The sequence below is a fragment of the Ambystoma mexicanum genome, chromosome 8 (genome assembly GCF_040938575.1).
Source record: "Ambystoma mexicanum isolate Mex_15411 chromosome 8, UKY_AmexF1_1, whole genome shotgun sequence".
Classification (NCBI taxonomy): domain Eukaryota; kingdom Metazoa; phylum Chordata; class Amphibia; order Caudata; family Ambystomatidae; genus Ambystoma; species Ambystoma mexicanum.
This window is the reverse complement of record NC_090929.1, coordinates 1,348,961,756-1,348,974,392: the sequence shown is the minus strand read 5'-3', so window position 1 is coordinate 1,348,974,392 and position 12,637 is coordinate 1,348,961,756.

Here is a 12,637-nt window from a genome sequence, read left to right as displayed (position 1 = left end):
GTCAAGCAGTGACACTTTAAGCAAATTCTGTCTCTTTAAAGTTTGGACAACAGAGCTCATCTTAACATATTTCCCTTGATATGGCTCTTTATGAGTGGGAGGCTTCTCATTTACCAGGGGTCTTGAACAGATGGTCTTATTTGCTGGGTGTTTTAATTGAGTTTCTCTGAAGTAAGACAAATATGCCTGGTTTGTCTACAGAAGGCCACTGATCTCCTGGAATGTCAACCCTGCGGGTTGTCACAAGATCAATATAACAATTTTCTGTGTTGTTGTATTCTTATGATTTCCCATTCCCCCACACCTCCTTTTATCTTGTGGCTCCTGAAAACACCTGTGTATAGGCACCATACAAATATACAATAAATAAAAAAGAAAATAAATGTATTCAGGGTCGGAAATGAGCCCAGCTTATTGTCATGTTCCCAAGAGCATTGGCAAAGCTATGTCGAAACACCATGTTCGGCCATTGTGAAGAATCCCTGGATGTCGTCTCTTCACCCCTAGGGGAAGCCCCTTCCCATGAAGCCAGGGGGTTGAGGCCACTACCCGGGGATGGTACTCAGAAGGTGGATCTCATGGGGAGGGATTAGTCATGGGGCCTCATTACACACTAAGCGGTAAAAAACAGCATTTACCGGCATGGCGCTATTAACGTGTCCGCCTTGGCAAGAGTCCGCAAATTGCGTACCATTACGAGTACGCGGACACGAGCATAGCGCCATGCCGGTAATGACCCTACCGCCATGCCATTAAAGACCCCTAAAAAACCCTTAGCGGCACCGACGAAAGCGCTGATAGCACTTCCGACCTCCTGCACCACGCAAATAGCAGTCACCGCTATTAGCGGTCACCATTAAATAGCGGAACCGGAATTAGCGCCATCGCACAGGAACGGGAAAGAGCACAGCGGCCATCTTTAAAAACACAATCCATTGCCATCCTCTGCCCCCTGGGCCTGTTTCGACAACTCTGACATTCCAAAGCCACAGGATCCCCTCACCATGCCAAAGGCCATAAAAAAACACTGACCACCAGCGTAAAGAGAAGTTTACGAACGAGGAACTCATAATGCTGACAGAGACCCTAGCAGCAAACTCTGATGTGGTATTTGCCAACGACATACGGTGGGAGACCTTGATCCACAAAAAGGCCATCTGGGCAGAGGTCGCCCTGAAAGTGAGTGCGGTGGGCACCACCACCCACACCGTCAGGGAGTGCAGGAAGCGGTGGGACGATCTCCGCCTCCGGGTCCGCAGCATACAGTCTGCGAACCGCCAGCTGGCCATGGCCATAGGAGGTGGTGCTGATTCACCAATTAAATTGAAGCAGTGGGAGGAGACCTGCGCCAGCACGATTGGCATCAAATCAATCGAGGGAGTCGGGAGCATGGAGCATGGTGTGGGCACTACATCAGATGGAGGTGAGTGTACACATGAAAAAATGCACTGTGAATGTTGAGGCACTCCCCAAATTTGAGCCCAGATTCACCTCATGGATGCGGCAACAATCATACATGCATACAACCCTGCCCATGTGAGTGTCACACCCCAACACACACACATGCACGCATCACCACAGACAAGTGCCACAAAGACCCATGCATGGATGACCCACTCAACAGCCCCATCACCTGAATCCCCACCAATGAAGTCCCAATGCACAGAACAGCATGATGAACTGAACCTGCATGAAGCATGTTGAACCATCACCAATGCCATCCCCCTCTTTTTCCCCCACAGGCTCACATACAGACAGCGAAGAACCTGCCACTGCAACTCAGGCTCCCCCTGCCAAGAAAAATCCCAGGGCACAGGAGACAGGGGACACCCCCACCACATCAAGGGGCACATGGAGGAGTGCGCCCCTGCAGAGGGTCACACATCGCAAGAGCGCCACTGCACCAATACCGCAGTCTACGCCAGCAACAATTGCCACACCCACTGATGTGAACCCCCCACCACAGGTTACACCCACGGAGGGCCCACCCTCCGCTGCCACAAGTTCCACTGGTGAGGCAGCAGCCACAGCGCCGCTGTCAGATGTGGAGGACCCTATAGAGTTCACCATGCAAATGCACACCCCCACACCCCCAGGAAGTCCAGAAGCAACTCCACGGCCAACACCAGGATCCAGTGTCCATGGCCAGTCTGGCGAGGAGAACACAGGAGGGTGCTGGAGCCCACCGGTGGCCTCACCTGATGTCCGGGACGTAGAGGAAGGCGCAGCAGCCACACCACGAGCTTGCCACAGTGGCCATGACCTGGCCACCATCAGGCAGCGCCAGGAGAACATTACAGTACTGGTTGGGCAGCATGTGGAAGAGGCTGTCCATCTCAAGGGGGCCATCGCGGAGACTTCCAGGCACTCGAGGGAGGCGATGGAAGCCTGTACCAACAGGCTGTGCGTGGAGATTCGCCAACTGAGGCAGGTCCTCGCGCACATAGCGGACGCGATGGACCGCCAGTTCCCACCACCAGCACAGGGACAGACAGCCACCTCATCATCTGCTAGTTCAAGGCAGACAAGCCCCCTCCGCCGCTCCATGCGCACCACGAGGCGCACATCATCCTAACCTCCTAATGGTGGTGGTGGCAATGGGAAATAGGGACAGCAGGGTCTAGCTGGCACGTGTGCAGCAGGACACCAACATTGTGCAAGCCACACATGGGGTTGTTGTGGGGGGAGAGGGGAAAGGGTGTTTCGGGAGTGTTGTGGGGGGAGAGGGGGAAAGGGTGTTTTGGGAGTGTTGTGGGGGGAGGGGGGAAAGGGTGTTTCGGGAGTGCTGTGGGGCAGGGGGGAAAGGGTGTTTTCAGGAGTGTTGTTGGGGGTGGAGTGGGTGAAAGGGTGGTGGGATAGTTGGGGACATGCACTTTTTCATCTCATTATACCTTAATACACTGGTGACTAGTTGAAACACAGGCTTGGACTTCGTCATTGTGTATTTGTACTTTATTGGTGACAGGGTCCATTGTGTGCTTCACCACAGACACCAGTGCACTAATACCCATATCCATCCTACAGAGTTAAACCATGTGTCTCAGAATATTTGGTTGATCAGATGCTGTTGCACATTGCGTCCCTCCTGGGCATCGCCTCTTGCATGACCAGCATCCCTGTCACCTCTGTCCTCATCACCATCATCCTCATCAGGTGGTTGCATTTCAACGTCAGGGGGCAGTGGCACATTCCATCTGATACTCATATTGTGCAGCATGACACATGCCATGGTGATCTTGGCCACCTTCTCATGGCCGTACAGGAGAGCCCCACCCGAACTGCTTATGCACCTGAACCGTGTCTTGAAAAGGCCAAATGTCTGCTCAATCACGACACGGGTACGGGTATGTGCACGATTGTAGTCCTCCTTGTGCCTGTTCTGTGGGTTCCGTAAAGGGGTAAGGAGCCACCTCTTCAGGGGATAGCCGGCATCACCTGTATGGGGGGAAGCATGGGGACCTGTTACTGTTCACCTCAAGAGCGGCCTGTACATATCACACAAATCGACTTTGCATTGTGATTGAAATCCACGATTACCAGCATGCATGCAGACGTTCTGTGCGACTGCAATGTGCAAAGGTGAGCTCGCCCCTGCAAGTGGACATGCCCGATTCATGCCTCTGACAGTAATTGACATGTCCTGGGTGAGGCCAGGTCTTAGGTGTCCCTGGGCCCAGGCAAAATTGGTATCACACTGCTAGTGTACTGCCATTCCGACATCGATGTTGCCATGCTGTGAAGCATCACTTCAGTGGTGCTATAGATGTGTGGTTCAATGCTATGGCTAGGGGTGATCCCTTTGCATGCATTCAAGGGCGCATTGCTGTATTGATGTTGTGCTGCGCTAATTCTGTATAACTATCTTGACGCCATGTTGCTGATTTGTGTATTTTGTGGTGTTGCATGATGTGCAATGTGGATGTGGATGGATGTGTAATATTTGGAAACCTAGATTATTCTCAATGTTGTGCAGCTTCAAATTGCATGTGGGTTCTTCTCAAGTACATTGTGGCCTTCCCTGATGGACATTGGCGTACATCTGTATGTCCATTTGTCCTACGGACGACAGTCAGCACCCATTTGGAGTATGTATCTCCCCCCCCGAATCACATGTGCTTGCCCTGCTACTCACCAAGTAGCCTTGAACGTTGTCTGGCTTGTCGCTCCATGTAGCGTGGTATGGTTCAGTTCCGCAGGACCATAGAATCATGGGTTGATCCGGGAAATCAGGCACAACAATGTGTGATTATCTTGTTTGCGTCACATACCATTTGGGCTTTGATGGAGTGGAATTTTTTTCTTTTTCGGTAGACTACTTCATTGTGATGTGGGACCACCAATTCCACATGGGTACAGTCGATGGCCCTGATGCAACTTGGGATGCCTGCCAGTGAATAGAAGCCAACTTTGGTGTTTGCAATCTCCTGGGCAGTCGTTGGCAGGAATATGTGTTCACGTGCACGCTTCAGGAGGGCATCGAGTTCCTGGTTCAGTGTGCGTGAGAATACTGGTTGTGAGATTCCATGAATCTGCCCCTCTGTATGCTGGTAGGTGCATGTGGCCAGGAAGTGGAGCACAGTCACCACCTTCAGCAGAGGGGGATGGCAGTTCTGAAGTCTATGAGGCACACAATGTCGCATGTATCATGTACAAGATGCTGGTGATGGTATCCCGGTCCAGACGGTACAGGGTGTGTATCTGCTCAGGGGTTAGGTTAAATGGACTGGCTCGGATCCTGGGGATTGGTGGCTGCCTCTGTGGTATTACTAGGTGCCCTGGTGGTGCTTGCTGCTCCTGTCTTGCCCTCCTCCTCCTCCTGCGTCTCCTCTGTGCTGCCTGTTGTTGTTGCTGCTGCACTGCAATCATGTCCTCCAGCCCATGTAATGCTGCTAGTATTGGAACCATCTTGGTGTGGGAAGGGGTGTGTGAAGGGGTGTGGTGTGCTCCTTTTGTGCTGCCACAGTCTCCATTGCCTCCACCTGTGATGATTGTGTCCACCTGTGGCAGGTGGGGACACTGCTCAGTTCTCTTAACGGGTGGTTCGCGATGCCGGTATTAGCACCATGCCGGTAAGGGTTTTTTGGGACTTTACCATGCCGCTATTAGCATGTCCGCATGGCTTGTGATGGTGTGCTATTAGCGACATTCCGCTATTTAAGGGATGAAGGGTCGCGCGCCCGCGAACTAGCCGCTATTAGTGGCACCGTAGCGGTGCCACTAATAGCGGTAATCCGGGTCGCAATTGGCATGGATGTTTAACGATACCGGTATTCCCTTACCGGTAACATTAATCCCTTACCACACAACGTGTAATGAGGCCCATAATCTGGGGTGAACATGGTATCCCCATAGAACAACTAACCATTGCACACCTTCCTACCCCCACCTCTAACATCTTCCCTAGTACCAATGTTCCTTTGCCATATCAGTAATGTAGGAAGTACTGGGACGTGGAAGAGTGTTGACTCCAAAAGGGACTTGTATCCCCTATGTACTAAGACAAGGGAGAGACCAACTGACCCACTGGGATTTTGCAAGATCAGTGCTGGGACAAGGAAGAAGTATGGAAGAATGAAGATCACCTTCAGAAACCATTGTGAGCGTTCTTGTCTACACAGACTATCTATTGGTCAGGACATATCTGAAACAGAAGAGGGAAATCTGAACCAAGAGAGGGATACTCCCTTGAGGAACCTGAAGCTATGTGAGCCATTGGAGGGAGTGGGGCACCGAAAGTGCAACAAACTGGATACTTGCATGCCGGCAGAGTCATACCTGACAGCTATACCGCAGTTCAGGAGAAGAAGGAAGCCGGAGCTCAGGCAAACAGCTGGACGAAGTAACTGGAGCATGTCATCCATTCGGAGCACACCACCCGAAAGCAGTAAGCTGCTGCCAAACTGCTGCAGAGCACCAGAGTGGGGGCGAGAGATCCAAGAAACCATGAACAAAAAACGATGAGCAGGCAAAGAAGCGTTGGGAAACCGGGAAGCTTGTTGGGAACCCGAGGGACCTTACTACTCAGTAAGAAGTGACATACAGAGTCATCTTCTTCATGTCAGTCCCTGGTGGACTAGGACACCAGGGCTGCCTGGACCATGGGAAAAGGAAAGAAAGCTATACAAAGTGGTCTGTTACCCATTAAAATGAAATACACGCAAAAGGTTCTGGGACCCAAGAGAAAGAAATCCATACAAATGGGGTCTAGGACCCAAGAGAAAGAAATCCATAAAATGGGGTCTGGGACCCAACAGAGAGAGGCCGTCCCTGGCAGATTGGGAAACCAGGGCTACCTAGACTACAAGAGAGAAAAATAAACCAACAGCAAGAGGGTCTGGGACCCAAAAAAGGGAATACCTGATAGTGAGCCAGGCATAAATCCTGAGAAACATGAAGAGCCAGGAAGGGTCTGGGACCCACACATAAAAACACACTTCCTCCAATATCACCCCCACAATCATAGTACATGGCAAGATAGTGAACCAGGTGGGTTGAGAGCTTGGTAAAACTGTGAAGAGCAGGAGAGAAACCAGGGGAGGAAAGAAATACCCTCTGGTGTTGTTGAACATTGTATAAAGAGCCAAGAGAAAGGGGTCATTCTATTGGCATGTCGAGGAACTGGAGAGAAACTAAGGGAAGAGAGATATAACATGTGGTGTTGTTGAACAGTGTAAAAAGAGCCAAGTGAAGGGGGTCATTTCCTTGGTACAGTGGGCATTAGCAAAGAGGACAGGATAAGAAAGAAACTTGTCCTAGCATTGAGAAAGGCGAAAGGAGAGTCATCCCTCCAACACTGTGGAGATACAAGACTTTTTGTTCAGAGTTCCTTGCTGGAAACCCCCACCCAAGGAGTCCTTTTTGAAAGTTTGATTTGCAATTTCTGAGAACATTTAATTTCTGCATCCTCTGGAATTGAACTTGACTGTCATCCAGAATAAGGCAGCCATTCTTTTGGACCAAGAATATAATCTTGTTTTCTTAGTTACGTTTCTAGTGTAAGGGTCAGAAATAGGTTTTGGAGACAGGATGGTGAACTATTCTGCTTTAGATGGACCTTCTGACAGATTCCTTAGTATTGGTTGAGGCAGGGAAACTCCTCTTAGAACTAGGGTCATACAGGGTTTTCTCTATTATTTCCTCATTAATAAAAGTCTATAGCCAAAGCATTTTACCTGTGCATTAGCCTTACAGATGAATTGAATACGCTTTGTTCACAAATTTAATTATGTTTTCCTGGTAATGTCGAAAGTGGCACAGAAATGTCTTTTATGCTTGTAAATATTGGTCAAATAGCATGTAAACCGTTGTTAGTCCTGTGACTTTTATTACATTGTTCATGTGTAGCAAGACCTGCCTGAAGAAAGTTTTATTTAACCAAAATGGGTTTCAGCATTTCCTGCTGTAAGTTTAAAGTTGGTTAACAACCATGTCTTTTGGTCTTTTGAACATTTCACCTAACCAGTTCAAAGGAATGTTCCTGGTTTGTGGCAAATCTACACCATTTATCCGGTGCTATTTCCCCATCCCATAGGTGGACCCTTTTCATAGTAATTGAAGATAAAGCGAAGATATGAATGGAACCAGCCATTATTCTGGCTCCTCTCATTTTGATTTTTCTGCTCTTAATTTCTCTTCTTTTCTGTCTCTAAATGGGGTGATGCTTAGATCCAGTGATTGAGCTAGGGTGTTTGTAAGATGACTGGTTTATATGTAATGCATTGGTTGTTAGCTGGGGAAAATCCAAATTAACTTTCCAGGTGTTACTTTTGAAGGAGGCTTACATTGCAGATAAACTTGCACAGATAACAAGTGTAGAGATCTCAGGGTAGGCAACATGTGGTCAGGTTTATCCATATGCAGCAATAGGTGGAATATTGCATTTCTTACTCACTGTAGGCCATTCAGCAAATACTTTGTTAGACCCAAATATATGCTATTCGCTCAATCCAGGTTTTATAGAATTTTGGCAATTCTAGGAGAGCATTCTAAGATTAACATATATATATATATATATATATATTTTAACAGGGCTGTTTCTTTGGGGACAACGAGTTGCATCCATTGGGGTTCTGAAATAGTTAGCTACTTAGTTGTGGCACACATTTAATTGGGAGCAGCATGGGGCCCATGCCACCAGAAAATTATTTTAAGTGAAATCTAGTTCAGCCTCTTTCTACCCATCGACGCATTAACTGCAGTTGTTTGTTTGTAAATGTGTATTCGAACAATACAATATTCATTAAACACATACATATAATATATCACAATCAAACATTGGTGCTATTAAAATACATAGGTGTTCATTACAATTTATGTGCACATATTACAGTAAAATTAAAATACAACCACTTGTCTTCTCAAATATCCCCTTCTGTAAAACATTGCAGCCTTCAAATACAGCAATAGTGCCCAGGCTGATAGTTTTGTTTCAGCCCTCAATAAAAAAAAGACAGTGCTGGCCTGTATTGGCGCAAGTCTGTGCGTCTCAAAACTTGCAGTATGGTCCGCTCTCTAATAACGCCATACCCAGGGCAAAACAAGATAAAATGAGCAAGGTCTTCAAATGGGGCACCACAGACAAGGCAACATGGATCATCCGGATAACTGGCCCAATTTACCATAATGCCCCTCAGATGCAGGCAGTTGCCCACTCGTCCTCAAAGAAGGGCATCCCCAGTCCTCTGTGCATTGAGGCACAAGAAGAAGAAGCAGGGAGTCCCAATAGCCTTTTAAAATAGAGAGTTTCCCTGACCAGCATGTCACCAGGCTTTTGGGGCCCCCAGAGAGCTTCTCCATAAAGAGAGGCTGCCTTAATGTGCATAATGTACACTTTAAGTGCAGATTCCAGATGTTGACCTTTACAATTAGAAGAGAAACGAGAGAGACCCCCCAGGTATTGGGACATTTTCAGGGACTGTTTTATTACATGTGCCTTACTAGTTAGTGACTCCGAAAATCTGACACCCAGATAGTCATACTCAGTCACCCTCAGAATTATGTCCCCTTTGCAGATAACAGGGCACATCTTAATGGACTTCCTGACTCCACTACAACTCATCACTGCTGATTTCACAGAGTTGATGTTGAGGCCCAAGCTAGTCATAAAGGAGGCCCTGGGGGTTCTGGCCAAGAGCACTGTATCGTCAGCATAAGCCAGGACCGGGAATGGCCTACCCCCCACTCACATGAAATCCACAGCAGTATGCAACAAAACCTGCATCAGCCAATTAATATATAGAGTGAATAGTATGGGAGCCAATACAAACCCCTGACATACACCCAGTATGACATCAAACCATTCAGTACACCTCCCCATTGGTGTAAACCAAACATTGACTTTGGTGTTCGAGTGGATTTTCTGCAACACTTCCAAAATATCAACCGGACACCCCGTGGACTCAAGCACGGACCACAACTTTGCTCGATCTACCTTGTTGAAGGCCGTGCTTAAGTCCATGAATGCGAGATAGACCACTTCACCCTTGCAAAAGACACAGTTTGACACCAGTAAATACAAGTTTAGCACCTGCTCCATGGTGCCCAAACCAGGGCGGAAACCAAACTGTATATGCATCAAAATGTTTCTCTAAGTAAGCCAACACTCAAGTGGACCCAACAACACTCGACCAAATATTTTAAACACTGTGTCCAGCAGAGAAATCGGCCATTGAGATGAAGGTTTGGTGATGTTCCCCTTCTTGAAAATGGGAAATATAGTTGCAGTCTTCCATGATGGGGATAGTACCCTGAACTTAAACGAGCATTAAATGCTGTAGTCAGCAAGGGGGCCCATAGGTCGATTTGGCTCATAAAAAGGTCAGCAGGTATGGCATCTGGGCCAGAAGCTCGATTACGGGACTATGCCTCAATTGCTTTTGTCACCTCCTCCAAAGTAAAACATAAGGCCACACCCACACACGACTTTTCCTCCCAGTCTCGGCCATCATCATACAGGGTTCTGAAATACAAAACCCATTCTGAGGCTCCCACGTGAGTCCCCAATGGACCCTGAGTGCCCCTCTCACGGGACCCCCTTCACACAAAATCCCAAAAACCCTTTGCATCATTTACCCTGATGGCCTCCAGGAATTCCTCCCAGGCCATGACCTCCAACTCCAGTTTCCTTTGCTCGATCGTCCTGCGGTAGACAGTACATGCCTGTAAAATACTGTGTCTGTCTACGGCAGGACGCTTTAGGGCATCCAAAAGTGCCAATTTTGGCAGCTTATATTTTTGGTCAAACCAACCCTGTTGGCCTACTTTTCCCATAGGTCTGGGTACCATTGACAAAAAGCCCTTTAAGGGCCTCCAAAATTCCCACAAAGAGACCCACCACTACCTGCTGGCTGTTCGATTCATCCAGGATCCCCAACCGGGGAATCCATTGGGTGGCTAATATTTTCCATTGCAGACCGGAACCTGAGGTTTTCCCCCATTAAATTCTTTTTCGGGATGCCACATCACTTTCTACTTGACATAGCAGATTAGATGCACGTGCCGCCACGCCAGTTAACCCCTTCATGGTTAGAACCAATGGATAATGGTCACTGTTACCCACCAGGGCAACCTCAAAGCTCATTATAAATTTCCAGAGGTCCAGCGCCAGACAGCGGTAGTCTATGGTGGACACACCCAAATGATTGCTAAAAGTATGTTTCCCAGGGATATCTGAGTTAATGCTCCCATTCGCTGAGTGCAAGCCCACTCAATTAACCAAGTGATCAACTGGAGGCCCCCAGAGCAGACCCTTTTGTCTTCCATTTCTGGTTCATGGACCCATAGACATTTGTTCTTCAGTGGGTTCATAAAGGTCCTTAGGGAGACCACAGCCCATTTAAACATAAAAGTCCCCACCCCAGATAAGTATTTTATTGAGGTTCATTGGGTTATCCATGTACGAATCTATAAATTCCTTTAATGTAGGCTAGACCTCCCCCTCTGCCCTAGTTGGACTATTATAAAAATTCAAGACATCAAACCTTTCAGTGCCCGGGAACTTGAACCTCAAGAGTTGTAGAAATGTGTGCCTGGTCTCCAACACCTCCACCCTACAAGGTAAGGAGGCTTTGACCATCACTACCAGACTCCCGGAGTTCCGCCCTCTCCTATTCTTTTTTGCAGGTATATCGTAAGAAGCATAACCATCCAAGCAGGGCGGCTCCAGCTCCCAGGTTTCTTGCAGTAGTATGATCTCGTTAGAATTCAAAAATTCCACGTCCATCTAACTGTGATTTACTCCTGGAGCCCACAATATTCCATGTAGCAAATTTAATTTCCTTTTCCGCCCCACTGTATTCAGGCCCAGACAAATTCCTTAATTCGCCCCGAGGGTGAGCACAGTCCTTCCTCCTGTGCAAGTCCCACGGAGGACCCTGCTTCCCCCCCGTGGGCGAGCAGTGCACTCCATCTTGTCAATCCTGTGCATCCATTGACATTAGTGGTTCAAATCGATTCAGTACAGCACAGTTCCCAACCGGTGCAACCCGCCCCGGTCGATCGCGGCCACTTGTCCCCACATTAACCCATGAAGGCACATGTTCCGCTATAGGAACAGCGGAGGGAACAAACATGCCTTGATGGGGCCCCCTGGAAAAAAGACCATTCCCCTTGACCCTGGGGTGGGGCTGCCCTCATCCTCCATTGGGGATTGAAATAGTTCAGGCCCACCAATCTACTGTCAAGTTTACAGCCATTTGCCGTCAGACCGCTTGTTAAATTAGAGGTCACCAAATGATTGACTAGTACGGGGTTGGAAAAAGAGACCACAATAAAGTCACCCTTAATGAGCTTCCTAGTGGGACCTACCCAACCCACTTTTCTGGCCATTAGTACTGCATTTGGATTTATGCTAGGGCCCATTATGTTCAAATGAATCCAATGTATGGCTTTGTTCATCAGTGATGAGGTAGTTTCAATGCCACCTGCAGGTAGACTCTGGACCCCTATTATCACACATATCAGGGGGCCAGCCTGCGGGGAAAGGTTGAGCACTGTCCCAACTCCACCCTCCCTCCCACTTGACATGTTGTTAATTTGGGCACACATAGGGATCTCTACCCTTTCCATGGGTAACCATATACCCATGCGATGTATAGGTGCTGCCATTGGGGTGGGTCGCCTGCCCCCTTCGCCCCAACCCCATCTGATTACTTGGCCTGGTTGTGATTTGCTCTGAACGCAAACCACTCCATTTAAAATGATGACATCAACTTTTGTTTTTTTAAATCTCTAATTGAGTCATCCATTAGCGTAAGAGTTTCCATGACCCCCTTTTTAAATGTTTCTAGCAATACAAAAGTGGCCTCTAATTTTGCTTGCCAAAGAATATCCAAGGGATAGCGCCCTATCAGATGTGACACCATTTTGAGAACTCAAGTATAAACCAGGCGCATGGTTAAATCTGGGTTGGTAACAAAAACCCCAAAACCTTTTCAAGTCTGTTCAACAAAACCAAACCCCTGTGCTGCCTAAATCTGCTGCTATATATCCTAACACGTGAAAATGATGTTACGGATCTGTTTACCCAGAGGGGGGACACAACGCATGGCTTCTCATCATCTCTCCCAAAACGGAAAGATTTACCATACAAGTTCATCTAGCTGGAAAGAATCTCAAGAAAGGAAATCGACACATTTTG